At 44.8% G+C, this 25896-nt stretch overlaps 1 protein-coding gene across 3 annotated transcripts in view; it reads right to left on the bottom strand.

The window, feature by feature from the left end:
- SNX10 (sorting nexin 10) overlaps nucleotides 1-25896 on the bottom strand; it is a 71271-nt gene that overhangs the window by 41146 nt on the left and 4229 nt on the right. For 2 of the 3 annotated variants that reach the window (XM_046021278.1, XM_046021279.1), the window contains exon 2: nucleotides 10925-10988. The exons of the other annotated variant lie outside the window; for it this stretch is intronic. The gene's annotated coding sequence lies outside the window, so the exon portion shown is untranslated. The remainder of the gene's footprint in view (nucleotides 1-10924; nucleotides 10989-25896) is intronic. 3 annotated transcript variants of the gene reach the window in all.

Consider the following 25896-nt stretch of genomic DNA (forward strand, 5'->3'; position numbering starts at 1 on the left):
CCTGACCTCTACTTCCCATCATATATAAACTCAGGACAGCCACCCGAGGGACAGCTGGGGGGCTGCAGGAAGCACGGAGAACATGACCGGAAGAAAGAGAATTGAAGAGAAGAAGCTACTAAAAGCAGATGCAGGAGAGAAGCTGAAACTTGAGCAGACATCCAGGGAATACTAGACTTCCTAACTTGTAACATTCTCTCTCCCCAAAACAAACCTGCCCTCCCAGATCACACCCAAGAATACTTTTCACATTTTCCAAATGGTCTCCTTCTTTTTCTATGCTATTAAGGTTCTTCTACCTAGTAATGTGTCTGGGCTACTCCTTTTCCTCTTCTAGAAAAGCAGATAAATTTGAAATGGAGGGTGGGGCCAGTAATTTAAATAGTAGTGTGAATTCATCCAATCAGATTGCATTCCTATTAACCAAACGCTATCTACAATGATTCACTCCCCTCCCCCAGCCCACTACACGCAGTTTGGATTAGGATGGAAAAGAGGGGAAACCATCGGTTCTTTGGAGGTTGATGCATCTCTCAGTGCCATGTCACAGAATCATGAAAGACGTGAGAACACAGCCCCTTGAAGAAGAGCAGAAAATGCCCTGCTCTTCTTTCCTGCCAACGATTGGGAAGACATTTTTTTTCTCTAGCCCTTCACCTAGTTAAGGGGGCTTTGCAGAACTACTACCACAACTTCCCATCAAAATACTACCTGAACAATAGCATCAAAAGGATAAAATACCGAGGATTAAATTAACGAAATAAATACAAAGTGTATATTCTTAAAATTACCAAAGGACACTGAAAGAAATTAGAGAAGATGTATATCAGAGAAGATCTAAATAAATGGAAAAAACATCCTGTGTTCATGGACTGGAAGACAACATTGTTAGGACAACAATTCTGCTCAAACTGATCTATAGATTCAATGCAGTCTTTATCAGAATCTCAGCCAACTTCTCTGTACAAATTGACAAGCTGATTCTAAAATTCCTCTTTAATTGCAAGGGACCCAGATTAGTCAAAACAACCCTGAAAAAGAGGAACATAGTAGAAATATTCCCACTTCCTGATTTCAAAATTTACTATAAAGCAATAGTACTTAAGACAGTGTACAAGTGGCAGAAGGATAAACAAACAGATTAACAGCAAAGAATTAACAATCCGGAAGTAAATCCATACCTTTATGGTCGACTCATTTTCAACAGGGTGCCAAAACAATGCAATGGGGTAAAAAGTCTTTTCAACAAATGGTTCCAGGACCAGGGGATAGCCACAAGCTAAAGATTAAAGCTAGAAGTTTACCTACTTTATACCATTTACAGAAATTAATTTGAAATGGGGTGACTGGGTGGCTCAGATGGTTAAGCATCCATCTGCCTTCAGCTCAGGTCATGAGCCCAAGATCCCAGGATAGAGTCCCGCATCTGGTTCCCTGCTCAGCAGGGAGTCTGCTTTGCTCTCTCCCCCTGCTTGTGCTCCCTCTCTCTCACTAAAATGGATAAAAAAAATCTTAAAAAAAAAAAAAAAGAAAAAAGAAATTAACTTGGAATGGATCAAAGACCTAAATGTAAGAGCAAAAACTGCAAAAATCTTAGAAAAAAACACAGAGGTAAATCTTCATGACCAGGGATTTAGCAAAGGATTCTTAGATATACCAAAAGCATGAGCAACAAAAGAAAAAACAAATTAGACTTCATGAAAATTAAAACTTTCTGTGCTTCAAAGGACACCATCTAGAAAGTGAAAAGACAATGCATGGAATGGGAGAAAATAATTTGCAAATCACGTATCCGATAAGGGACATGTAGCTAGAATATACAAAGAGCTCATCCAACTCAATAATAACAAACAAAAACTTAAGGACCTAACATATAACATGGTGACTACAGTTGATAATACTGCATTTGTACAATTGAAATTTTCTAAAGGAGTAAAATATTCTCACCAAAAAAAAAAAAAAGGAAAGAAAAAGGGAAAAAAGTAAGGTGATGGATGCATCAAGAAGGTATTAGCAAATCTTCACATTAACATTTTAAATATCTTACAATTTTGTTTGCTAATTATGCCTCAATAAAGCTGGGAAAACAATAATAAAATAAATATATATTTTATTACATACATAAGTATAATAATAAAATGATCTTTGATAACTAATAAAGATAACAGATAACTGGTAACTCATTTCAAAAACAGGCGAAGGATCCTCAATAGACATTCCTCCAGGGAAAATAGAGAAGTGGCCAATAAGCACATGAAAATATGTTCAATATCATCAGTCATCAGAAGAAAGCAAATCAAAACCACAGTGAGACACCACTTCACTTCACTCCCATTAGGCTGGCTAGAATCATAAAGTCTGATAGTAACAAATTTGGGCAAGGATACAGAGAAATCGGAACCCTCATACACTGCTGGTGGATTTGAAAAGGTGTGGCTACCTCATAGAACACTCCGGCAGTTTCTCAAACCATTAAACACAGACTCACCATTTGACCCAGCAATTCTCCTAAGTATATACCTAAAAGAAAGGAAAATGTCCACAGAGAAACTAGTATATAAATATTGGCATTGTTCATAAGAGCCAAAAGGTGGAAATAACCCAAATGTCTATCAATGGATGAATGGATAAACGGACTGTGGTATGTCCACATAACAGAATGTTATTTGATAATAAAAAGGAATGAAGTAGTGATACCCACTACAACTTGGATGGACCTTGAAAATATCATGTTAGAAATGTAGAAATATGTGGACAAAAGTCCACATATTACACAAATCCATTCATATGAAAGTCCAGAATCAGGAATTATTATAAAAAGAGAAAATAGATTACTGGTTGCTAGGGTTACTGGGTTGGGTGGGTAGAGAGTAGAGGGGTGGAGTTTAGGTATTCAGGGAAGTGATAGCTAAAGGGCAGTGAAATCAGCGAATAAAAATTTTCTAAAATTGACTATGGCTGGGACGAACGCCTGCATGGGTCAGTGGGTTGTCTGCCTTCCACTTAGGTCATGATCCCAGGGTCCTGGGCTCGAGTCCCACATAGAGTCCCTTTGCTCAGTGGGGAGCCTGCTTCTCCTTCTGCCTGCTGCTCTCCCAGCTTGTGCTCTCTTTCTCTTTCTCTCTCTCTCTCTGATAAAATAAAATCTTCTAAATTTTTTTTAAATTTAAAGAAATAAAAATGACCGTGGTAATGGTTGTATATATCTGCAAATATACTAAAATCAGTGAAGAGTACACTTAATTGGGCAAGTTGTATGCAGATATTTCAATAAAGCTGTTTGTTTGTTTGTTTTTTAAGTGTTACCTGAAACTCTGAGCTCAACCCATTTTATTCATACCCTCAGGGTCCCTCATCCTGCAAATCACAATGTCTGCCAAGCTGAAAGCCCTCTAGGCATCATCCTGGGTTCTCTCATCCCTACTTGGCTGTGACCCCAGCCTTGTTCTGCATTCCCTCTTGCAACCCTTCCTCCCACTAGCCTCGGGAGCTCTCCTCCTGGAGCCAACAAGTGCCCCACACTCACACTCCTCTCAACAGCTCTACCATGGCTGCGCCTTGGCTTCTCCACTCTTCCCTTCTCAAGTCAAAGCTGCTCAGGTCCTCAGAACTCCCATTTCTAAGGACCAGGAGAAAACCAAATTCCCTCAGTCACTACAGTCTCCAGACAATAACCTACTGACAAGTACCTAGAACCTAAGAATCCATGACCAGCTCCCTCTTGCTCACTTCCTGGAATGACTTCCTTCTCTCCAGTTTCCTGCTTCTCCTTTCTACATTTTTAGAAACCTCCTCTCTGTTCTTTCCCACTTTTTCCTGATCACTCTTGGGTAAAGACCCAACATCTCCTGGCCTTGCCTTAGGCTATTCGTTCCTGTGACCTAAGCTCTTGCCAACAATGCTCACCCTGTGACCAGATCCCAACCCAGGAACTGCTCTTTAAAATGAAAAACTAGAACTCTCCTCTGATTACCACAGCCCACCCTTCCTTTTCTCACTTCCTCATTCTCACCCAATTTGCTCTTCTGCTTGAATGAAAAACCACCAGAACTTTCATCCTACCCTTCCTATTCTCCCTCTGGACTTCATTTCCTTGAATATTTCAAACATTCTCCCTCCAGAACCACTCATTTCCTGTTCCACTGACACACTTCTGTCAAACTCCAAACACGGATCAACATCATCCCTGTCACCTCTATTTCTTCTTACCCCACCTACCACTGAAGAAAAATCCTCTCATTTCTGTGACTGGTTCCATCACCAAGTTATGAGTTCCAGCTTCGGCAGAGTCCTCCAGGGTTCAGGAATCTTCTAGTCATGCCAGCATCTTCAGACCTTCACCTCTCACCTCCTGCCACCCATCTCCTCCTGGTCTGCTCCCCTCTGTCAGCCAATAACTCTTACTTCCTACTTCATCAAAACAGTAAGACCACCAGATTTACATTCTTCACCTTGGTTCTCCGTCCCCTTGAACTCTACCCATATATTCACTCACTTCCCTCAGTCTCACAGAAAAGGATCACACTCTCCCATCTTCACGATCTTATTTCTCCTATTTCCTTTGAGACATTGGTTCAACTGCCCCTCACCCTTACTAACTCCGACTGCTTCCTTCCCCAACAAACAAGCTCAGTTTCCTCTCATCCCAGCGTAGATGGGCAATCCTGGTTAATCCATTCAACCTATTAAGGACCAGGCCCTGCCACAAACATCAGAGATGGGGCACTGAACTAGACACCAATTTCACTGACATCATAGTGGGAAGAGACAGGAAACACACACGTAAGCAAATACATGGACAAGGTAATGAGCAAGCATAATGAAGAAAACAACAGGATGATGTAATCGAGAGTGACTACAGGTACTTGGTGGAGACTACTTCACATTCGGGTGATCAGGGAAGGTGTCTCTGAGCAAGGGACACTTGAACTGGAACCTGAAAGGCAAAAGAGAGCCAGGGAAAAGGCAGTCTTGGGAAAGTGCACTCCATGATAAGGCTCACGATGGGGGAATGGGTCTTCTCCCTTCCTCTGCACTGACACGCCCAGGGCTGGCCTTGAGGTACACAGTGGATAGTGTGTTCCTGGCGGGGAATGAGTAGTTCTCTGGTGAGACAACGCACATGGCTTCTCAGCAGAAGCCACAGACTCACTGTCCCCTTCCACTTTGAATCAGGACAATTCCCCCAAAAGGGCCACTGGCAGCCCTCTTCTTTTCCACTCTGCACTCATTCTGCTTTGGACAATGCTCTCATATTACATGTAAAGAAGTCCAGAATCAGAACTGTCTTTGAGGACAGCCTGGCCACCTCCTAGGGGATGTTTCCATCCAGACCTCCTGTCGGCAGCTCTCACTTACTGTGTCCAATCCAGGCCGGCTGAAACGTGACACCTTTTCCCTGTGCAGGTCTGTGGCCTTGCCAATCCCCCCACCTCATGTGTTGCCCATTTTAATAATTAATCGTGTCAATAGCCACACAGTGCCTCAGATGGAAATCCCAGAAACTGTCTTTGATTCCTTCCTTTCCCTTAACGTTCCAAATCCAACTGGTCGGGAAGCCCCGCCAAGCCTGTCTCTGAATGTCTCCTGAGTCCACTCCCTTCTGTGGGCCTCCACTGGCGCTGGACTAGTTCAGGATCTTGTCATTTCTCTCCTGAACTCGAGCTGGAATGACATAGATTCCCAGGGCCCAGCACATTTAGTAGACTTCTGAATAAACAAAAGAGAAGGAACATGCATGAATGAACAAATTGACTGAGTGAACCAATGAGTGAGAAAATCACTGAATAAATGAAAGAATAAATGCATGTTATGTACAAAGAAAACTAAGGAATATATAGTTTAATGAGAGAGATGTGACCAAGCAAGTACAAGGCATCAGGAGATGAACAGAGTGTTGGGGGTGGTGGGGCAGGGAGGGGAGGGGCAAGGTTGGGCAGGGTGAGGCGGGGCAAGGACTAACCCTTGTTAGTATCTTCCAGTCCTCAAGTCCTAAACCAGGTACTTCACACACAGTTCACATGTGACTCACCTGGCAACTATATGATATACTGTGCTTCTGATGGGGAAAACGACATTTGAAGGAGTTAAATAACCATCTAAGGCCACCCAACTCATATATGGCAGGGTTCAGATTCAAACCTAGGTCTGCAGGCCCCAAATCCCATCATGGTTAATGGTCACAGGCTTACAGAATAGGCTGGACCTCTAAAGATGATCATAATAATAGCCAACACACAGAGGGCTTCTGACAGAGTCACCATTCTAAGAACTTTGCATATATCCTCAAAGAAATCCTATGAGGGGCACCTGGGCAGCTCAGTCAATTAAGTATCTGTCTTTGGCTCTGATCACGATTCTGGAGTCCTGAGATTGAGCCCTGGGTTGCCTGGGGCTCCCTGCTCATTGGGGAGCTTGCTTCTCCCTCACCCTCTGCCCCTCCCCTCACTCCCACTCTCTCTCTCTAATAAATAAATTCTCAAAAAAAAAAAAAAAAATCCTACGAGGTAAGCAAGAATGCGATCCCCACTTTACAGTTAAGAAAACAGGGATACCAAGAAATTAACAAGTAATTTGACAAAGGTCATAAAGCTACTAAGTGACAGAATTGGGATCTGAACCCAGACAGTGTGGCTCCAGCCTCTGTGTGGGTCATCCCTTCTGTCCCACGGCCTTCATGCTGGAGGTTAAGATGGCAGAGGGTGGTTCCAAGCGGAGGGAACGTATGATAACAGGCCGCAAGGCCCAAAGGTGGGAACAGGAAGTGGTTCACTGTGGCTGGGACCGAGGGGGTGGTAGACAGTAAGGCCCCAGAGGAACAATGGGGTCAGACACGTAGCTTCCTGTTACCTGGTCCAGGGCCACCGGCCCGCCTTGTTTGGTATGTAAAGTGCCTCTGTCTTTTACAAGGCAGTGAACAGTTAGAGGTATGCGTTCATTCTGTTTTCTTAACCAGCGTATTTAGTTCTCCTGAATCTGCAGGTGGAAAAGCTAAAAGGCACAGAAATAGCTAATGTGTTCGAGGTCTTACCGTGAACTTGCTGGTACAACCTGCCACACTGTCCATGGAGGTAAGTGTCGGCACCCCAACCTACGGGCACTTATCTTCAATGAAGTATTAGTTTGAAAAGATTACACATATTCTTAAAATCTCTATTTTTTTTTTTCAAGAGAGAGAGCGAGCATGTGTGGGAAGGGGCAGAGGCAGAGGGAGAGAGAGAATTTTAAGCAGGCTCCATGCTCAGCGCAAGTGAGACACGGGGCTCAGTGTCACGACTCTGAGATGCTGATCTGAGCCGAAATGAAGAGTCGGACGTTGAACTGACTGAGCCACCCAAAAATCTCAAATTTTTTTTCACAGTACATCAAATGTGAGCCAATAAATTGCCATCTTTATGCCTCCCTACTGTGAAGTTACACACAAATCAGTGAGATCTAAATTTTTCTTAGGAAAACTTTTGTAGAAACAAATTAAAAGGCAGATCCCAAAACAAACCTTTCACTCTAACATGGCTTCAGGAAGAAAAGGAGAACAGGACCTGCAAGTCATCTAAAGAAGCCCTTGGGTCATTCTGGTTCAGATTCTTATTTTCATCAATCATTGGAAAAGATCATCTGGGGGAATCTGTAAGTGATATTCTAGTTCCTTCCTTCATGGGAATCTAGAAGGTTAAACAATAATCACTCAGTCTCAAGGCCTCCCAAATTGTAGGAGACCAACACAGTCATTCCTCATGGTCAAGGGGAGGGACCTCAGGACTAAGTGAAAGATCCCAAAGAAATGTTCTCTGACCTCTGAAAGTAAATATTCAAAAGGGCTTGTTTGGCTCCATGGGAAAGGGGCAGGATCAGATCACCCAGTGCCCTCTGCCATGGGGGTGCCAAGCAGGGAGAAGATGGGAGATAAAGCAGAGGCAGAGTGATGTGAGCAATGCGTCAGACAGAAATAACCCCTGCCCTAAGCCTTGTCAGAGTCCCATGTTAAAACCTGGTAAATTACAAAAAAACCAAAGTGACTTGTTCAGCCCCTTAACATAAGCTGTGGCTGAACACAGAGAGGTAGAGGACAGCAAAGTCACTAGGGTGCCCAGCGGTCAGCTGGCCTTGCTCACTCCCAGTACGTGGTTCATGTCCTGCTCCAGCATGACCTGGGCCAGCTGTCACTGTTGGATCCGTGACCCCATGGGGCTCAGGTCCACCGAGAAAGGAGCCTTGGCCTGAGGAGTCTGGCTAGGAAAAGACTCAGGGGCAGGGCCTCACAAAACTGACCATATTAAAGCCAGAGGGAGTGTTTTTCAGACAATGCTGATCTTGTGATCTTGTCAGCTATTTCAAGTCCAAAGATTAACAAAACACTAGAAGGGCAAACAGATGCAGGTGGTTGGGGAGTGGGAAAGAAAACCCAAACTGCCCTTGTTCTAGGAGCAGACTTGACAGACTCAGGTTCTCCGGGAATACATCTGGACTGAAGCAAAAGTCAGGATTTCAACGGGGCTAGATTGTTACCTTCACACATTTGAAAAGGGTAAGCTAGCTGGGAGAATCATCATGTCCATGCACGAGTCTGTCCCGTGGCTCCGGGCTGGCACTGCTCCGCCCGCCCCACGGGCACAGAAGACAGGACTCCATGTGAGTGTGAGTCGGAGCAGTGCTCTGACCTACATACAGGCTGACTGACTCCAAAGTCTCGCGCTCACACCTCCTCCAACCCAGCATCCCCACTTCTAAGAAGGGATCCCGGAGAAAGACGAGCATCCAGGTGCAAAGCCACATCTGTGAGGCTGCTCCCCTGGGACCACGTTTATAACTGGAGATGCCGAGACAACCCGAACGCCCGCTAGTAAGGGAACGATTAAATAAAGTAAGACACATTCGTGGAATACCTTGAGTGGTTCAAAAAAGGGAGAGCAGAATCTGTAAGTGCTATCCCTGACGCACAGAGTGGGAACGGCGACTTGTAGTGTGATTCCATTGCTGGGGTGTGTCTATTGTCGCAAAGAAAATGAAAGGCCCAAAATGGAGTCACATATGCCAGACCATGCCAGCAAACCGGGGCGTCATACCTAACCTAAATGCAGTTTAAACTCCCCCAGAAATGTAGTCTTCACAGGTCAGTCAGAAATTATCTGGTCAGCACCAATACAATAATCTGTCACACGACCCTCTTCATCCCACTCCCCCACACCCCTCACCCAAAGGACGGTGAGATAATCTGCTGGTCATACCCCTACTCTTCCCAAGGGAAAATGACCTTGCCTGAAGATTTTTTTTTTCCTAATAACGTCCCTGCCCCATCCTTCTTCCTATAAAAACCTTCCACTTTGTACAGCTCCCGAGAGCATCTCTCTACTTGCTAGTTGGGATGCTGATGGGTTGAATTTTTGCTCTTTAACAATACACATGCGGGGGCGCCTGGGTGGCTCAGTGGGTTAAAGCCTCTGCCTTCGGCTTAGGTCATGATCCCAGGGTCCTGGGATCGAACCCCGCATCGGGCTCTCTGCTTGGCTGGGAGCCTGCTTCCTTCTCTCTCTCTGCCTGCCTCTCTGCCTACTTGTAATCTCTATCTGTCCAATAAATAAATCTTTAAAAAAAAAAAACAACAACAATACACATGCGGGTACACTTCATGCACCGAAAAGCATTCCAGAGCATGTGTACCAAAGTGAATCCAACTGAGCAATTCTTTTTTCTACTTTATACACTCCTGGATCATCAACAACTCTTATTTTTTAAAGTACATTACTTTTGTGATTTGAAAACACAGATAAAACAGATGTGTTAAATGCATAGAGTGTATACAAATATGTAAAATAACCTAGAGCCCCCAGGCATCTTTATTCCTCCTCTGCGGAGTCAGGAAAAACCAACACTAGGAAAGGAAACAAGGCCACAAGAGACCACTCCACTTCCTCTCCCCCACTCGCCCCCCCCCAACTCTCCCCACACCAGCACTGTTTGATATTTCTCCCTCCCTTAGCTGACACATCAGGCTGTATTTGTATCCGGTTCTGACCCGTCAAAAACAATGCTTAATTTTTGAGGCTGGATTCGCATTAGCAGAAAAATAAAACAGGAACCGTGAGCACAGGCGGGCGGGTTTGGAAGCCAGTTGGGCCGGGCCCAGACAGGCTCCATGGAAGTCGGTGCTGGTATCAGGCGCTGACAGCCAGCAGCTTCGGTGGCCAAAGGTCTCCGGATACGCCTTTCCAACTCCACCCATATTGCCTACACCCATTTCTGAATACATTATCTCTAATTCATCCTTCCCTTGCTTCCAAATGGACGGGAAGCAGTTCTCAAAGAACTTTAAGGCAACAAACAATAGGTGACCCGAAGATACTAAAGCTATTAACATAGGAATTGTGATACAGATGGGAAAGAATGCGGAAGAAGAAAAATGTTATTTTAAGTATAAACTCCTAATACTCATAATCATCTTTAATTTTTGGTTGATATACATTAGTGCTCCTTAAGACCCGTTCTGTAAAACCAAGGTTTATAACAATCAGGAAACTAATCCAGAAGAACATCACAATATCCACTTCCACTGACTCAGTGAATAAATCTAAATTCAACAAGCTTCCCCATGCTCTTCAGAGGCCACGGATATTTGTCATAAGCCTTTCTCATGACTGTCTAAATCTAATTAATCTTCTGATACATATTACCCTCCTGACACAGAGGTTTGAAAGTCTTCAATAACTAGCCCAAAAGGCAGGATGGAAGTGTTTGGAGCTCAGATTTGGAGCCATTCACATCTGGGTTCAAATTCCAACTATGCCACTCATGGCTGTGAGAACTTGGACAAGTGACCTAACTTCTCTGGTCCTCCACTATCTTGCAGGAGGGAATACAGGATTCTTAATAGTGCCTGTTTCATAGGGTGAGGATTAAATCAGTCACGTAATGCACTCAAAGCACTTACCAAGTGTGCAATAAAACTTAAGTGTGACCACTGTCTGAATCCTTGGTTCCTTTTTCTACAAAATCTAAGAACAATGAAAGATACAAAAAAATTGTTATTCTTTCAGTAAAAAGCTGGATTGTATGCCTATACATGGGCATGTATATGTCCCAGAGCACAGAAAGAAAAGCAAAACTTGCCATTCTCCAAGGATGCACAGGGACCACCAGTCCTTTAGCTGTAAGAAATATCCATGCAAAACTGAAAACGCAGTAGCAAAAATCACTGGGCAAATAGAACACAGTATTGGTACAGAAAGTACGCATTAGCCTAGCTACTCATGACTGACTGCCATGAGAAACAGAAATGGAGGAGATGTGATCTAAAAATACTGTGTCTTAGAATCCTAGTACACGACAACTGCTTCCAAAGCAGCCTCATTCTGAACATGACTTCACATAAGCGCGGCGTTGTTTGAGCCTTTCCCGTGTCTTAGAGGCCAAGGACACTTGGACTCATTGAAGACCATCGATAAACCTCCCTTTAGGCTTTCATTTTCCAAGTTAGGTATCCTCATGTATGTAGTAGCTCTTGCTAACCAGAAAAAAAGGAAAAAAAAAAAAAGGTTTAAACAAGTATCTTTTCAAAGTTTCCAAATGAACAGAAAACACCAGCAGTAATCAGAATAGCTCCTGTTTCTGAGTGTCAGCTATGTGCTGGCATTGTGCGGAGTATGGTATGCACACTGCCTCACTGAATTCCCACAACCACCCATTTCATAGATGAAGACACTGAAGGCTTAGAGAGGTGAAGTCGCTTGCTCAAGGTCATCACAAGGTCACCAATTGGTCCAAGGGCATTGCTAGAATTCAGACTTGTTTAGTTAATCTCTCCTCACTCGTCTAATCTTGGTCCCCATCTCACTAACCCAGAGGAGCTTCCCTAACTCCCTCCAGCAAAGACAGATCCCCTAGTCACACTTCCCTTGCACTATCATCTTCCTTTACAGTTCTGATCCCATTGATATTTTTACCCTTACTTGTGTCAATAGTGAATCCATGTCTGTCTCCCCACCAAACTGGAAGTTCAGGGACAGCACAGCTCCTCACTGTGCTCATTTACTTTGGATCTGACCTCTTACCACAGTACCAGGCACACAATGGGTTCTCCATACACATCTGCACCAATTGCATGAATAATGGAGAAAAACAGGACTCAGAAATCAGCCAGCCACTTGGGCACTGCACCAAGGACATGCAGCCCAGTGGACATCCATGTGTAGGCACCACAATGCTACCTGCCCATTCTCAGGGGCAAGATAACAATCTTGGCAGAGCTGGAAAAGGACTGCAAACACAAAACCTGCCAGTGGTGAGACACAGTACCATCTTCCCATTTGGAAGAGGGTAGTACAAGAGCTGGACTCTTCATCGATGCAATCAATGCATCATGAATAATAAATCATCTTTCTGATTCATTCTGGTTCATGCTTTCCCCTACATATGGCTTATTTCTGTTTCGGTTCCTTTTTTTTTAATTAAACAATTTTTTCTAAATTTTTTTTTATAAGTAATCTCTACACCCAGTGTGTGGCTTGAACTCACGACCCCGAGATCAAGAGTCTCATGCTCCACCGTCTGAGCCAGAGAGCCCCCCCCCAACCCGCCCTGCCTTTCTGTTTGATTCTTTTTTCTGCTATTTTAATCTGCTTTCTAAGTCCCTTCCCTGAATATCCGTTTTCTCAAAACACTTGAAGCAGAATCACATGGTGTTCACAGGCTATTTTCTTAACACTCAACTATGAAACTGAAAGCAACTGGAAATAAAGGAAACTATATTCACAACAAAAAATAGTTATTAAATCTCGGCATTTCTTCACAAGTCACTGTCACAAGGAAAATCCCAAGGGTTTCAGAGCAAAATCTTTTTGTCTTTTTTTAAGAAGGCATGACGCCCAATGTGGGGCCCAAACTCACAACCCCAACATCAAGAGACATGCTTGATCAACTGAGCCAGCCAGGTGACCTTAAGCAAAATCTTTTAAGCAAGCCCTAGCACCATCCCATGTTATAGTCACTCATAATATCAAAATGTGAAACAGTAGAAGGACTGAGTCCTTCACGAGAATGGACTATATTTGGGGTGCCTGGCTGGCTCAGTCAGTAGAGCTTCATCCAACTCTTGATCCCAAGGTCATAAGTTCAAGCCCCACGTTAGGTATGGAGCCTTCTTTAAAAAAAAGCGGGGGGGGGGGGGGTGCGCCTGGGTGGCTCAGTGGGTTAAAGCCTCTGTCTTCGGCTCAGGTCATGATCCCAGGGTCCTGGGATCGAGCCCCACATCGGGCTCTCTGCTCGGCTGGGAGCCTGCTTCCTCCTCTCTCTTTCTGCCTGCTTCCTCCTCTCTTTCTGCCTGCTTCTCTGCCTACTTGTGATCTCTGTCTGCCAAATAAATAAATAAAATCTTAAAAAAAAAACCTTGCAGCCTTATTAAAAAAAAATAAGATAGTATTTGAGAAAGGACTATATTTTTGAAAACACATCCACAGTAAGCAATTTTAGTCCAACAAGACAAAAAAAGAGTAACTTTTAAAAAGAAAACTACATTTGCTATCTGTCAAAAAATTAGGTTTTTAAAGGGCTTGGAGTCTGATTATCAGTCTGATGACAACTCCAACTTTGCAGTGTATTTCATTTTTATACCGCAGGTGAACACGGAGCTCTGAGAGGAGAGGGGAGGTGGAGACACTCCAGGCAGGCGGTTTTGTTACACAAATGCTCAGGAAAGATGTGGGTAGAAAAACTTAGCCACACGGCCTTGGTAAAGCCCCAAATTCGTGAAAGCACTACACAATCTAACCCTTTTCTAACTTGCAATCTTTATAGGTATAGAATTTCTTCTGAATATTCTTTTCAGAGCATCACGGATACAGCAGGTCTCCCCCACCTGGCAGAACAGTCCTGGAGAATCCAGTCACGTGACCTCTTAGCCAAGAAAAGTACCACAGGTAAGTGAAACAACAGCCTCAGGGAGGAAAGACATCAGTTTACAGGTTCTAATGTGATCACGTATCTTCTAGAAGAACCAGTCTAGAGAGCTGCTGTCTAATACGGGACTCATCAGTAACAATACCACACTGCATACTTAAAAACTTGTTAAGGGGTGCCCAGGCGGCTCAGTCGGTTAAGTATCTGACTCTTGATCTCAGCTCAGGTCTTGAGCTCAGGGTTATGAGTTCAAGTCCCATGTTGGGCTCCATGTTGGGCTCCATGCTGGCTGTGGAGCCTACTTTAAAAAAAAAAAAAGGAAAAAATTGTAAAGAGGGTAGATCTCATATTAAGTGTTCTTACTACAACAACAAAAAAAATTTTTTTAAATGATCAGATACCTGCTAAGTGGTTTCCTAGTTAGCCACACAGGAAGGACGGAGAAAGAGAAACTGCAGGATTCCCAAATTGTTGTACACGAAGATGTCCCTTCATGCCTCTTCTGTGAACGTGCACACACATGCACGCACACGCACACCTACACACAACTAGCATCTTCCCCCTTTTGCCAGCTAACTTCTACATCTTGATTTCTATGCGGGCTTCATGGATCTTCTTCACATAAACACTTGGCCCTCCCCCAAGAGGCAGCACCATGTAAAAAAGAAATAAAAAAGGTTCTGTTTCCCAAGTTAGCTACCATCTGCGGAAGGAGTTGCTCCAAGCTCTCAAGGCCCTGCACGAGCCTACGAGTAGCCTCCACTTTGAAAGAAGTAGCCCAGAGCCAGCTCTACCTACGACCATTAGCTTCTTGAGTCTCCTCAGAAGATCACTGTAAGCAGCTCATAGTGCTTTATCATGACGGTCCTAAATCTCTAGCTATTTACCTCCTGGCAACTATAATAAAGTCAACAGGGGCCAAAACTTCCATCATTTGCTGCAAAAGCCCAGCTTCTCCCTCCTTTCCTGCACACAGGACTGGGAAGGAGGGAGCCCACCTGCGCGCTCACCATTCCTCCTGGCCTGGTTCTGAGAAGGCAGTGACGGGAAACGCCAGGCGCCTGTCCAAACACCACGCAGACACGAGCTGAAAGCCCCGGAAGAGGAAAACCTCCACTGTGGGATGGAGGGAAAGGAGGAGCAAAGTGCTCACAGATGTGTCCCCACCCCCACCCAGAAACCCAGGAGACCTGGAGCCCAGACCGCCGCTTCACCAGAAGGCCTCTGTCCGGGTAACCCAAAGGCCACCGTGTACAATGACGACTTGATCCTGTCACAGACATTGCTCTGTACCTATAAGCTGTCAGCACGTATGCTATTGTCTCTTGTTTGTGACCCGTCTCCACAAGAGCAGGGCGGGCATCGTGCCTGTTTTATCACTACTTTATACCAACCACTGCATAGGGACTCAAGGACTACGAAACGGATGAGTGAATGAATAAATGAGTGAGTGATATCCTAGTCACACAATCCCCTGAGGCGGGGAAAGTGCTAGGTCTCTGTTTCCTCAGAGAAGAAGAGACACCTAATGGAGGCAATGACTTGTCCAAGGACGAGCGGGCCTGGGCATTTCCTCACATGATCATAAAAAAATCCATTCGTTAGCACCTACCTGTCCCTTTGAAAAGTCCACTTATCAGAGAAGGTAGCAGAGAAGAGGACTTGAAAGATGCACATTCTAGCATCGAAATTTTTAGGAGTGAACAGAACAAAAGTGAGAGGAGGGGCAGAAGGAGGAGAGGAGTTAAGAGCACAGAGCTCTCAGGGGAAGGGAAGGAAGGACATGCTGGGGATCCCCTATTTCAGGGACAGCTCCCTGGGAGGTCCTGGGTATCCCAGAGTCAGCGAGAGGAATCGGAGTTGAGGAAGAGGATTTCTAAAAAAGCAGGGACCAGGCAGCTGGTCTGGAAAATTCAGATTCCCATTTCTACTTAAAACGCTCCTTCTCAGGATCACTCTCTCCAAGAACTCCGAAAGTTCTGGAGTGGCTCATCTGCTCAAGAACCAGCTCTACATGTTGAGAGGACACAGACCCCAAAAAGCCAAAAGGAACTGGACTTCTGAAAAGACAGCAGGGGTAGGCCCAGGCTCACCCCTGGGCTCAGCCATTAGCCTGTAGGGACCTGCTGAAGCCGCAGAGGTCAGGTTTCTGCTCCTTGACCTATGGGGAAACAGAAGAGGCTGAGAGCTGGCTTTGAAAAAGTAGGTGACTGTGAGGATCCATACAGGAAAGCCAACGATCGATACCAGAGTGTTCTCTAGAGACCCTGAACCCTGATGAGATCCTAGGTGGGGGACCCAGCACCCAAATCCTGCAGGGCGGCGGAGGGAGCGCTGAGGGGGATGAAGATGCTCATCTTGGTTAGAGGTCATGCTGCTCATTGTGAGGGGACAGAAAAGACAGGCAAGTGGGAAGACGACTCTAGAGTTAGGGCTCAGAAACCAAACCCGCCCCCCCACTTAAAGAAATGTGATCAGCACCCTTGCTCTACTCAAGCCATCCCACCTGCTGAATCCTCTGGGGCACTAGGGGGAGGCTCTTCAGTCCAGGTCCCTAGGTCACCATCATCTAGCTCTGTACTCCTAAACAGCCTTATTTTCTGCTCCTTCTCCCCACCAGTGCTCCCACCATTCAACTGAGAGCCGTGAGCTTGCTGTCCTCAGATGCTCCACCATTCTGTCTGCCTCTGCCTTGCCCATCTGTTAGGGCAAAATATCAATAGCCAACAATTCCACGCGCTTGGGATGGCCAGGAACTACCCCAAGCACTTGACACACATTAACTTACTGACTCTGCACAACAGCCCTTTGAAGAGCCATTATTAGTATCCCCACTTTACAGATTAGAAAACTGAGGCACAGAGAGATTGGCTTTCTCCAGGCACCATATTAAAAAGAGGGAGAGACAAGATTCAAGTTCACGGTCAGTACCAGAGTCCTTCTTCCCAATCAGCAAGCTGCACTGCCTCTCACAGTACAAACCCAGCCAGCAGCGTCTCCTCCCCGAGTTCCTGATCCCTTTTGTGGACAGCTCCTTGCAATCTTCCTGCCACTTTCCACATTGGCTTGGCATGACTATTGATTAGATTCTTGTCATCACTTCCCTCCTAAATTAGAAAGCCCACGAGAGCAAGGCTTCAGGGTTCTTTTTCCATTATCTCTCTGATCATTTCCTAGAGCTGTTGTAACAAATTGTCATCAGTTTTGTGGCTTAAAACAACACAGATTTACTACCGTACGGTGCTGTAGATCAGAAATCCAACACCAATCCCTCTTGACTAAAATCAAGGCATCTGCGTGGCTGGGAGCTCTAAAGGAGAAACTGCTCCCTTGCCTTTTCCAGCTTCTAGAGGCTGCTGGCATTCCTGGCTCCCAGCCCCTTTCTTCATCTTCCAAGCCAGCCACATATCGTATCTCTGACCCTTCTTTTGTGGGCACATTTCCCTCTGACCACAGCCAGGAATGGTTCTCTGCTTTTAAGGACCCATGAGATTAGACTGGGCCCCGCTCGAAAACCCAGGATAATCACATCTCAAGACCCTTAACTTAATCACATCCATCCTTGAATGCAAGGAAATATTCATGGGTTCTGGGCATTTGAACATGGACATCTTTAAGGCCATTACTCTACCACAGTCTTTGTAGGTATGTCTTGAACACAGTGTTCCCTGACCAATATGGAACTGAATCCCCATTGGACTTCAGCTACACCAGCTCTAAGTGCTTTATTACATGGTCCTTCCACTGGTCTCTGATTGCAGTGTGCCCCAAATGGCCAAGAGCTCTTTGAAAGAATGTCTCCCCTTTTCATAGCCCCAAACTGTGGTAGCAGTGGACACCTTAAGTTGTTTAATAATCTGGGTATCAAACACAGCGTTAATGAATCTATAGGTAGGCTCGATCCCATCTCGAACACTGTTTTATTGTCCATTTTTGGTTTCATATTGAATATTAATTCTTAAAATATAACACTTCTCAACAAAAAAAATACAAAAAGGTATAGAATAATAAAAATTCTCCTTCTTTCTCCTACCTCTTAGTCATTTCTTAGAATCCTTCCAGAGCTGTTCTGTGCATATGCAGGCACATACATCTATTTCTTTTTTGTTTTTTGTTTTTTTTATTTTTATTTATTTTTATTCTTTTTTTGTTTATTTACAGCATAACAGTGTTCACTGTTTTTGCACCACACCCAGTGTGCCATGCAGTACGTGCCCTCCCTATTACCCACCACCTGGTTCCTCAACCTCCCACCCCCCGCCCCTTCAAAACCCTCAGGTTGTTTTTCAGAGTCCACAGTCTCTCATGGTTCATCTCCCCCTCCAGTTTCCCTCAACTCCCTCTCCTCTCCATCTCCCCATGTCCTCCGTGTTCTTTGTTATGCTCCACAAATAAGTGAGACCATACAGATACATCTATTTCTTTCCCCCCTTCCTTTCCGGTAAATGGAAGACCCACATATGCCCTTTCTACACCTCACTCTTCACTTAACAATGTAGACTGCGCCCCAGCTGTCCACAGAGCATCCCTGTTCTCTTTCTGTGACTGTGTATTACTCCCTTGTGCAAATGTACTGTAACTCATGTTCACCAGCTCCCACTGATAGACACTCTTGCTGTTATAAACACAGTGAATATTGTGAATTTCGCTGAAGGGCAAATTTCTTAAAGTGAATTTCTGAATCAAGCCAGACCATGTGAATTATTAACTCTGACAAGGTGGCCCTTGTAGGAAACTAAGACACAGTCACCAAGTGTATATGTATGAGTTCTGTTCTCCCGTAGACTCCCTAACATGGATGGTTTTCAAAATGTTTTTATCTTTGTCAATCCCAGATAGGTGAAATGTGGTAATATTTCAGTGCAATTTAATCAGATTTTTAAAAACTACATGTGATGTCAGCATTTTTAATGTGTTAGGAGCCACTAAATTATTTCCTATGGATTGTTTGTTCATATCCTTTGACCATTTTTCTATAGTAAGTGTGTTCTTTTCCTTACTGACTTGTAGGAATTTTGTGTATTAGGGAAATTAATCCTTAATATATAATAGGAAATGCAGATATATTTTTCTGATTTGTAAACTGTCTTTTACTTTACCCACGGGGGTTCTGTTATGCCAACTGTTTTTAGGTCATGAATTTTACCGATCGTTTCCATACGGTTTCTAAGTTTTGCCCCATACTTAGAAAGCCCATTCCTACTGCAAAGTTATAAAAATATTCTCCTCTGGATTATTCCAGAAGCCAAACATCCATAAGCAGTGACAAGTTATCTCCTATGGTCATGAGTTACATCATAGCCCTAAGTGCTATTCACCAAAATGCACACACATGGAATTTAAGTTTTTTAGAGTAACTTTTATTTTCTAACGTTCTGCAGTTTAGAAAGCACCGTTCTGTGACAGTTGGTGAGGCGGCAACTTATCTGTCTCATTTTACACAGGAAGATACCAATACCCAGAGAGGATAAATGACCACCGAAAGCCATGCCATGTGGTCCAGACTCAAACCAAGGGCTCCCAAATGCCAGAAACTGTGCTCACCTCTTCCCTATACCGCTTCTCTTAACAAAAGAACCACATCCACATGCGTTAAAATCTTAAAGGATGTCTCCAAAGTCATTTCTAAATGATTTCAAAAGAAAGCGAATAATAACTTTTCCATTCAAAAAACAGTATTTACTTAAGTGGATCACACAGTGATCCAATTAAACAGTGACTCATCTTCAAATGCCCATGCCAATGTTCTCACCAAAGGACAGAATTCCATGTTCTAGAGGTGCCTGTATAACCTCACAAATTTAATTGAAAAAGAAGAGATGTGAAAGTTCCCAAGAACTTTCCTGGTGCCTGGGTGGCTCAGTCGGTTAAGCGTCTGCCTTCAGCTCAGGTCATGATTCTGGAGTCCTGGGATCAAGCCCTGCATCAGGCTCCCTGCAGCAGGGAGACAGTCTGCTTCTCCCTCTCCCTCTGCTCCGCCCCCTGCTCATGCTCTCACACTCTCTCTCATTCTCTCTCCCAAATAAATAAATAAAATCTTTTTAAAAGTAATAATAAATAAATAAATGCCATCTCCTCGGAGGAGCCTCCCCTGACAATGCACAAGAGCAACCCCCCCCCCCAGTAATTCTCTACCTTTTTATTTTCTCCTGAGAATTTATCACAGTCTGTATTATTCTTTCTATTAATCTATTTTGTTGTTTATTATCTGTCCTCTCAAAGGTCCCATGAGGGCAGAGACCTTGTCCAAATCATTCATGCTTTATAACCCAAACACTTAGCAGAGTGCCTGGCATATAGTCAGTGCCCAATAAATACCGAGTCAATTAAATTTGACTGAGATAGTCCCAACTAATTTTCTTCATATCTGCATCACCATCAAGTTTGGAGGCAGCCCAACCATGTGGGTGGGGAGGTGGGGCATGAGACCAAGGCCCCTGCCTCCCCTGCCAGCCCTCCTCCTCACACCAGGGGGTCATCATTCACCTTGGGGGAAAAGAAAGCTTTTAGCCAGCAACAGCCCAACAGGGAATGTCTTCAAGACCTCTCATCTTCCTCTATTGTTTTCTATCTTTCCTCCTGACCTAACTCCACTGGACAGTAAAGGATGAGAATGAGGAGTAACGTTATCTAATAATCAGAATAATCAGGAATATATAATAATCACTAATAATCAGAAACAGCAATCCAAGGAAAAACAGCAGATGGCTAACTATGTGCCAGTGTGAGGGGTTTGTACAATGAATTATCTCATCTAACCCTCAAGGTAGCCAAATGTCATTACTTCAGTTTTACAAGTAAGGAGATGGTGCCCAAGGTCATGGGGCTGGTAAGTGAAGGAGCCAGGATCCGAACACAGACAACCAGCCCTCCCTCACTCACTGCACAGGACCCCCTACGCCCATCATGGCATCCGTGCTGTGTGCTTAGAAATAAATGTTTAAAAGACAGCAACCAATAAATTGAGCATTCAATGTCTTGAATGCTTTAGGGGGGTGAAGTGGAGGCAGAGTTCTGTCTGTATATGAACCTGAGAGAGCCAGCAGCCAAACATCTAGACATGCCTTTCCCATCCTCAGAAACGAGTAATACTGAGAGAAGAGTAGGACATTCCCATGAGAGACCTCTTTAGTGTCAGGGGCTATAAAGGACCCTCTAAGAATCACAGAAGACAATGACAACTCTGTTCAATAAGTAATCACTGAGCACCTACTGTGTGATATTCTAGGTCTGGTCTTGGTCTTAAAAAAAAAAAAAAAAAAATTTTTTTTTTTAATGGTCACATCACACTCTCTGAGTTCTATGACCTAAAGATCCCCAGACACAGCTATGGAACAGTTCACTTGTAATGCAAAACTCACTACATGGGGTGCAAAAAAAAAAAAAAAAAATCGCACTGGTAACAAGGCTACCAGGAAGAATGGAGAGGCTCCCTGGAGAAGGTGGGGCTTGATGAGGCCTCAATGCTTGCATTGGAACAAGCACAGAAAAACAGGAAAACAGGGCCAAAATCCAGGCCCCCAGGAATGGAGGAGCTGTGTTGGTAGAAGATTGTAAGGAAGTAAGTCTAGAAGGGTTCCCATGAGCATCTAGGATGGGAAAGTCGCTGCAGGATAAGAGGAATTTGAACTTCGATCCTGCTGGAAGGCAGAGACCAGTGAGTTGCCGTGCCATGATGGCAATGACTCATCTGGGGATGGGGTGGAGGAGGGACTGACAGGGAGAGAATTCATAGGCTGGGAGCTTCAACAGGCAGTTGCTGGGATGTTCCAGCCAGCAGGAGAGATCGTACAAGCAGCAGAACACAGAGGGTGTTGGGGGCAGTGAAACTAGGCTGCAGGACACTAGAATGGTGGACGCACGTCAGACCTTTGTCAAAACTCATAGAGTGAACGGCCCCACAAGTGAACCTTGATGTGTGGACCTTAGGTGATAATGGGGGAGAGAAGGCCGTCAGTATATAGGCTCTCTCTGTGCTCTACCCATGTCTGCTGTGAACCTAAAACTGCTCTAAAAAATGATTATTTTAAAAAATTTAAATCTATTCAAAAATATGTACATAATGAGAAAAACCTAGACAAGAGCATGATGGGAGAAGGGAGTCAAGGATGACTCAGCAGCCAGGTGACTGGAAAAAGACCAGTTACCAGCAGAAAGAAGTCAGAAAGAGGGCGCCTGTTTTCAGAGCTGAGCACGAAAGAGGAGGCCAGGTGCCAACGCGCTGAGACGATGGAGGACATCCCCACGAAACCACCTTCAGGCATCTGACGAAAAGCTGGGACTGAGAAAAAAGAACAGGGTACAGGTAGGCAAGTCGGAGACAAAAGTGAGCATTATATGCTCCTCTTTCAAATGGAACGACAAAGTCCCTTTCAGAAAGGCAAAGCGTTGAAACCTGCTGGAAATAACAAGCGTGCCACCGGGCCGGCTGCCTCTGTCCCAGAGAAGTGCCACTTGGGTTTGGTTACTCGTAGGAAGTTTGGTCACTTGTGAGAAGGCAACATTGGGAACTGTGATCTACTGGTCAAGTTCAGATCCGCCCCAAGTGACGTGAGTCCTGATAGGAAGGACTGGCCAGTAAAGTGAGAGCCAAGCGAGACGGGAGCTTTCACCTCTGTCTCCTGCTAAGAGAGTAGGAAGGCCCAGTGAACGGGAAAGCAGAGAACCCAGCACCCAGCAGCTCAACTACGAGTTCCCACTCTGCCCTTGGCCAACGGCAAGCATTTAACCTTTCTGTGCCTCGGTTTCCTCAACTGTAAAAAGGGGACACCTGCCTACTTTGTAGATCTGCGGCAAAGATCAAATGAGCAAACGTGGAGGCGTGTGCCTCGGGCTCGCTGTGTCTGCCACCATCACCGTTCCCTCCCGGCCGTCCTAGGCTCTTACGAGAAGTCGGAGAAAAAGTGCTGAGGTCTCTTCCTCGGTATCACAGAGCACCCGCTCCTTTAAAAAAAAAAAATTGTTCTCTTGAAGTATCTGTTTTGTCAGATAGAATAGTAATATTTACAGAAGCAGAAAATTTTAGATATCTCTGCTCTGAAATTCAACCCCACGTGAGGGCAACGCCGCAAATCATGCCCCGGGGAATGTCCGATGGCTGACATTGATCCAAGAAGGTGAAGATAAGCCAGATCGAAAGTCCTTTTCAAAGTGGGTGAAATACCACTAATAAGTGAAAATATCTCTTATGATTTAAAAATAATAAACATAAACGAGTTGTGAATGAATGAATGGATGAATAAATAAATAAATACACAAGGTGGGTAAAATAGCAAAGTTATTATTCCTTAAATTATTTGCCAAAGGGCTGACTGTAATTAGTCCAAGGGCGTTTGACCCAGGTTTGTTTACAGGCTTGGTTTAGCATAGTTCTCAAAACAGAGGTCACAGTTGTCAGGGTTTCTCAACTGTCAGGGAAATGAGCTGACCAGAAAAAACTAGCATCCGGTCTGCACCTCCTTGTAAATCATTGCACTGCTTTCCTAGCACTGGAACTTTCAAGTGTGTTTGAGCAGAAGGAGGTCAGATTCTCAGGGTCCAATCTCCACAGGTGGCTGATAAAAAGGCTCTGTCTCCTGCTCTGAGATACCAGGACCCAGAACCCTGATAACACCACATCCCACATCCCCCCACCCCCACCCTCCAGCCAGCAGGAACCTGGGGTTCCTGCTAGGACACCTGCCCTCCCCCCTTTCTTCCCTTCTCCCCAGCTCTCCCAAATGCCACCTGACAATAAGGACAGCGGCTATGTCAGTAAGAAAAGGAAAGAAAACTATTAAGTAATCAAAAACTCTTCTTTGCGTGTATTTCTAAGTCCTAAGGAGCACACGCCCCCAGTACACAAAGAGCCCTGTTGTGCCCTGCGCTTTGAGCTGTTTGGGTCTGTAAGTTTGAGGTAGGAACTGGGGAGTAGCCACCGTCATAGACGGGAAAGCCTGGAGGTCAGACAAAAGTGAGGAGGGCGGGATGGGCAGGGCTCAGACACAGAGGGAGGGCAGGTAAGGAGCTCCAGGGGCTGCCTTCTCCCTAACCTAGTGAAGTCTCCTGAATGAGCAAGGCACACGGTGGTGCAGATCATCACTGGCGTGTCAGGGCCCACACCAGTGTAAATCAGAGAGTGCAGGGGGGCCCTCTCCCACTCGCACCCTAGGGAATTAGCAGAACATCTGGGAGGACTTCGGAATTCCCCAGGCCATGGGCTTGTGGGTTCTCACCAAGGTTTATTAATTCTCTAAGGAACAGGAGGTCCCCAGATGCCACCTAGGTTAAAAGAGAACGTGCCTTCCTTCCCCAAAACTAACTGAACAGTCTGATTTTCCTACTTAACATGGAAACACCACAGGAACACCTCCCAGAGCAGAGCATGAAGGGACATCCGCCCCTATTTCACTTGCACTCCACGGGTCTCACGTGGCACCCAGATTCTCTCCATGAGAGGTGGCAAACTGGGACGGAACCAAACAAGCAGTCGTGGACAAGGAGAGAGGGGATCAGAAGCTGATTAAGGGGGTGCTGGGGCAGAAAGCAGAGCACAGACAGATGGGAAAATCAGCCAAGACCTTGAGAGGGCTCAGGCAGGGGTGGGATGGAGAAATGGCTCTAGGTGCCAGCCTGGACAAACAGGTGGATGGCAGTAATAACTTCTTCAGGTGAGCAAGGGAGGAAGACGGCTTGGTTGAGTGTGGGGAGCAGAGGAGGACGGACCAAGAAGTTAGAGAAACCCCAGTTTCTGAGGCCACAATCTACACAGACACCTCTGTGGTCCTGTACCATATTTTGCATTCACAAGTCTTGTTCTTTTTCTTAAGGAGGGCCCCCTTAGTGTTTGGCCCTACAAAACCAGGGAGGGGATGATCAGTAGTGTTGGGCAGGTTAATTAAAAGGTCTGCGACACATCCAAGGACTCAGATTCAATGTGAACCGTGTAATCTGGACCTCACAAGAGAGCCAGACCTGAGCATCCAGGAATTAGGGGTTTAAAGTTCTGGAAATGAATAAAACCAGGTGGTCCAGTGTTTTCATTGCCTCTGGATCACGTGGGAATCAAGATACAGATTCCCAGGTCTCATTTCAGACCTACTGAATTAGACTCTTTGGAAGTAAGGCCCAGAAATATGCTTTAACAAGTTTTCCCAGATAATTCTTATGCACGAAACATCTGAAAACTGCAGTATCTCAGGAGAAAGTGTGGAGAAAGAAGACCCAGGATGGGCCGAGGAGCTGCCACCTGGAGGGCTCAGTGGGGCCGTGGAAGAACATGCAAGGCAACAGATCACTTATCTGGTCATTAATAAAGTTAAACTTTTTTTTAAGATTTTATTTATTTATTTGACAGACAGAGATCACAAGCAGGCAGGGAGTCAGGCAGAGAGAGGGGGAAGCAGGCTCCCCGCTGAGCAGAGAGCCTGATGCGGGGCTCGATCCCAGGACCCTGAGATCATGACCTGAGCTGAAGGCAGAGGCTTTAACCCACTGAGCCACCCAGGTGCCCCAAACATTTTTATATACATATGTGAATTACCTATTAAAGCCTTTGCCCATATTTCTTTGTATTATTCTTTTTTCTACTGATTTCTAAGACCCCATGTCTGTTATATATTTTGCAACTATTTGCTTTACTGATTTGTCATCTGCCTTTCAACTTTGTTTCTGACATTTTTTTTCTTACAGAAGTGTAATGTTTCATAAAGTTAAATCAATAATCTCCTTTATGGTTTCTGAGTTTTATTAAAGTTATCAAACTTTGATAGATAAATAACTCCAAAGTTATTTTTAAGAACCATCTCATCTATTTATATATTTTAATGCCTATAATTTGGTTTTGACATTTAATCTTTACTCTAAATGGAATGTGTTTTTATGAATGGTGTGAGGCAACCATCTGAACAGACTTTGTCGAAGTCGATTCTGTCATACTTTCAATTCCTATCTTCACAACAGAACTATTTCTGGACTTCCCACTCCTCATCCTACAGGATATATTTTGAAATCTGGCTGAACAGTACATTT

Source organism: Meles meles, chromosome 10 (genome assembly GCF_922984935.1).
Source record: "Meles meles chromosome 10, mMelMel3.1 paternal haplotype, whole genome shotgun sequence".
Lineage (NCBI taxonomy): Eukaryota > Metazoa > Chordata > Mammalia > Carnivora > Mustelidae > Meles > Meles meles.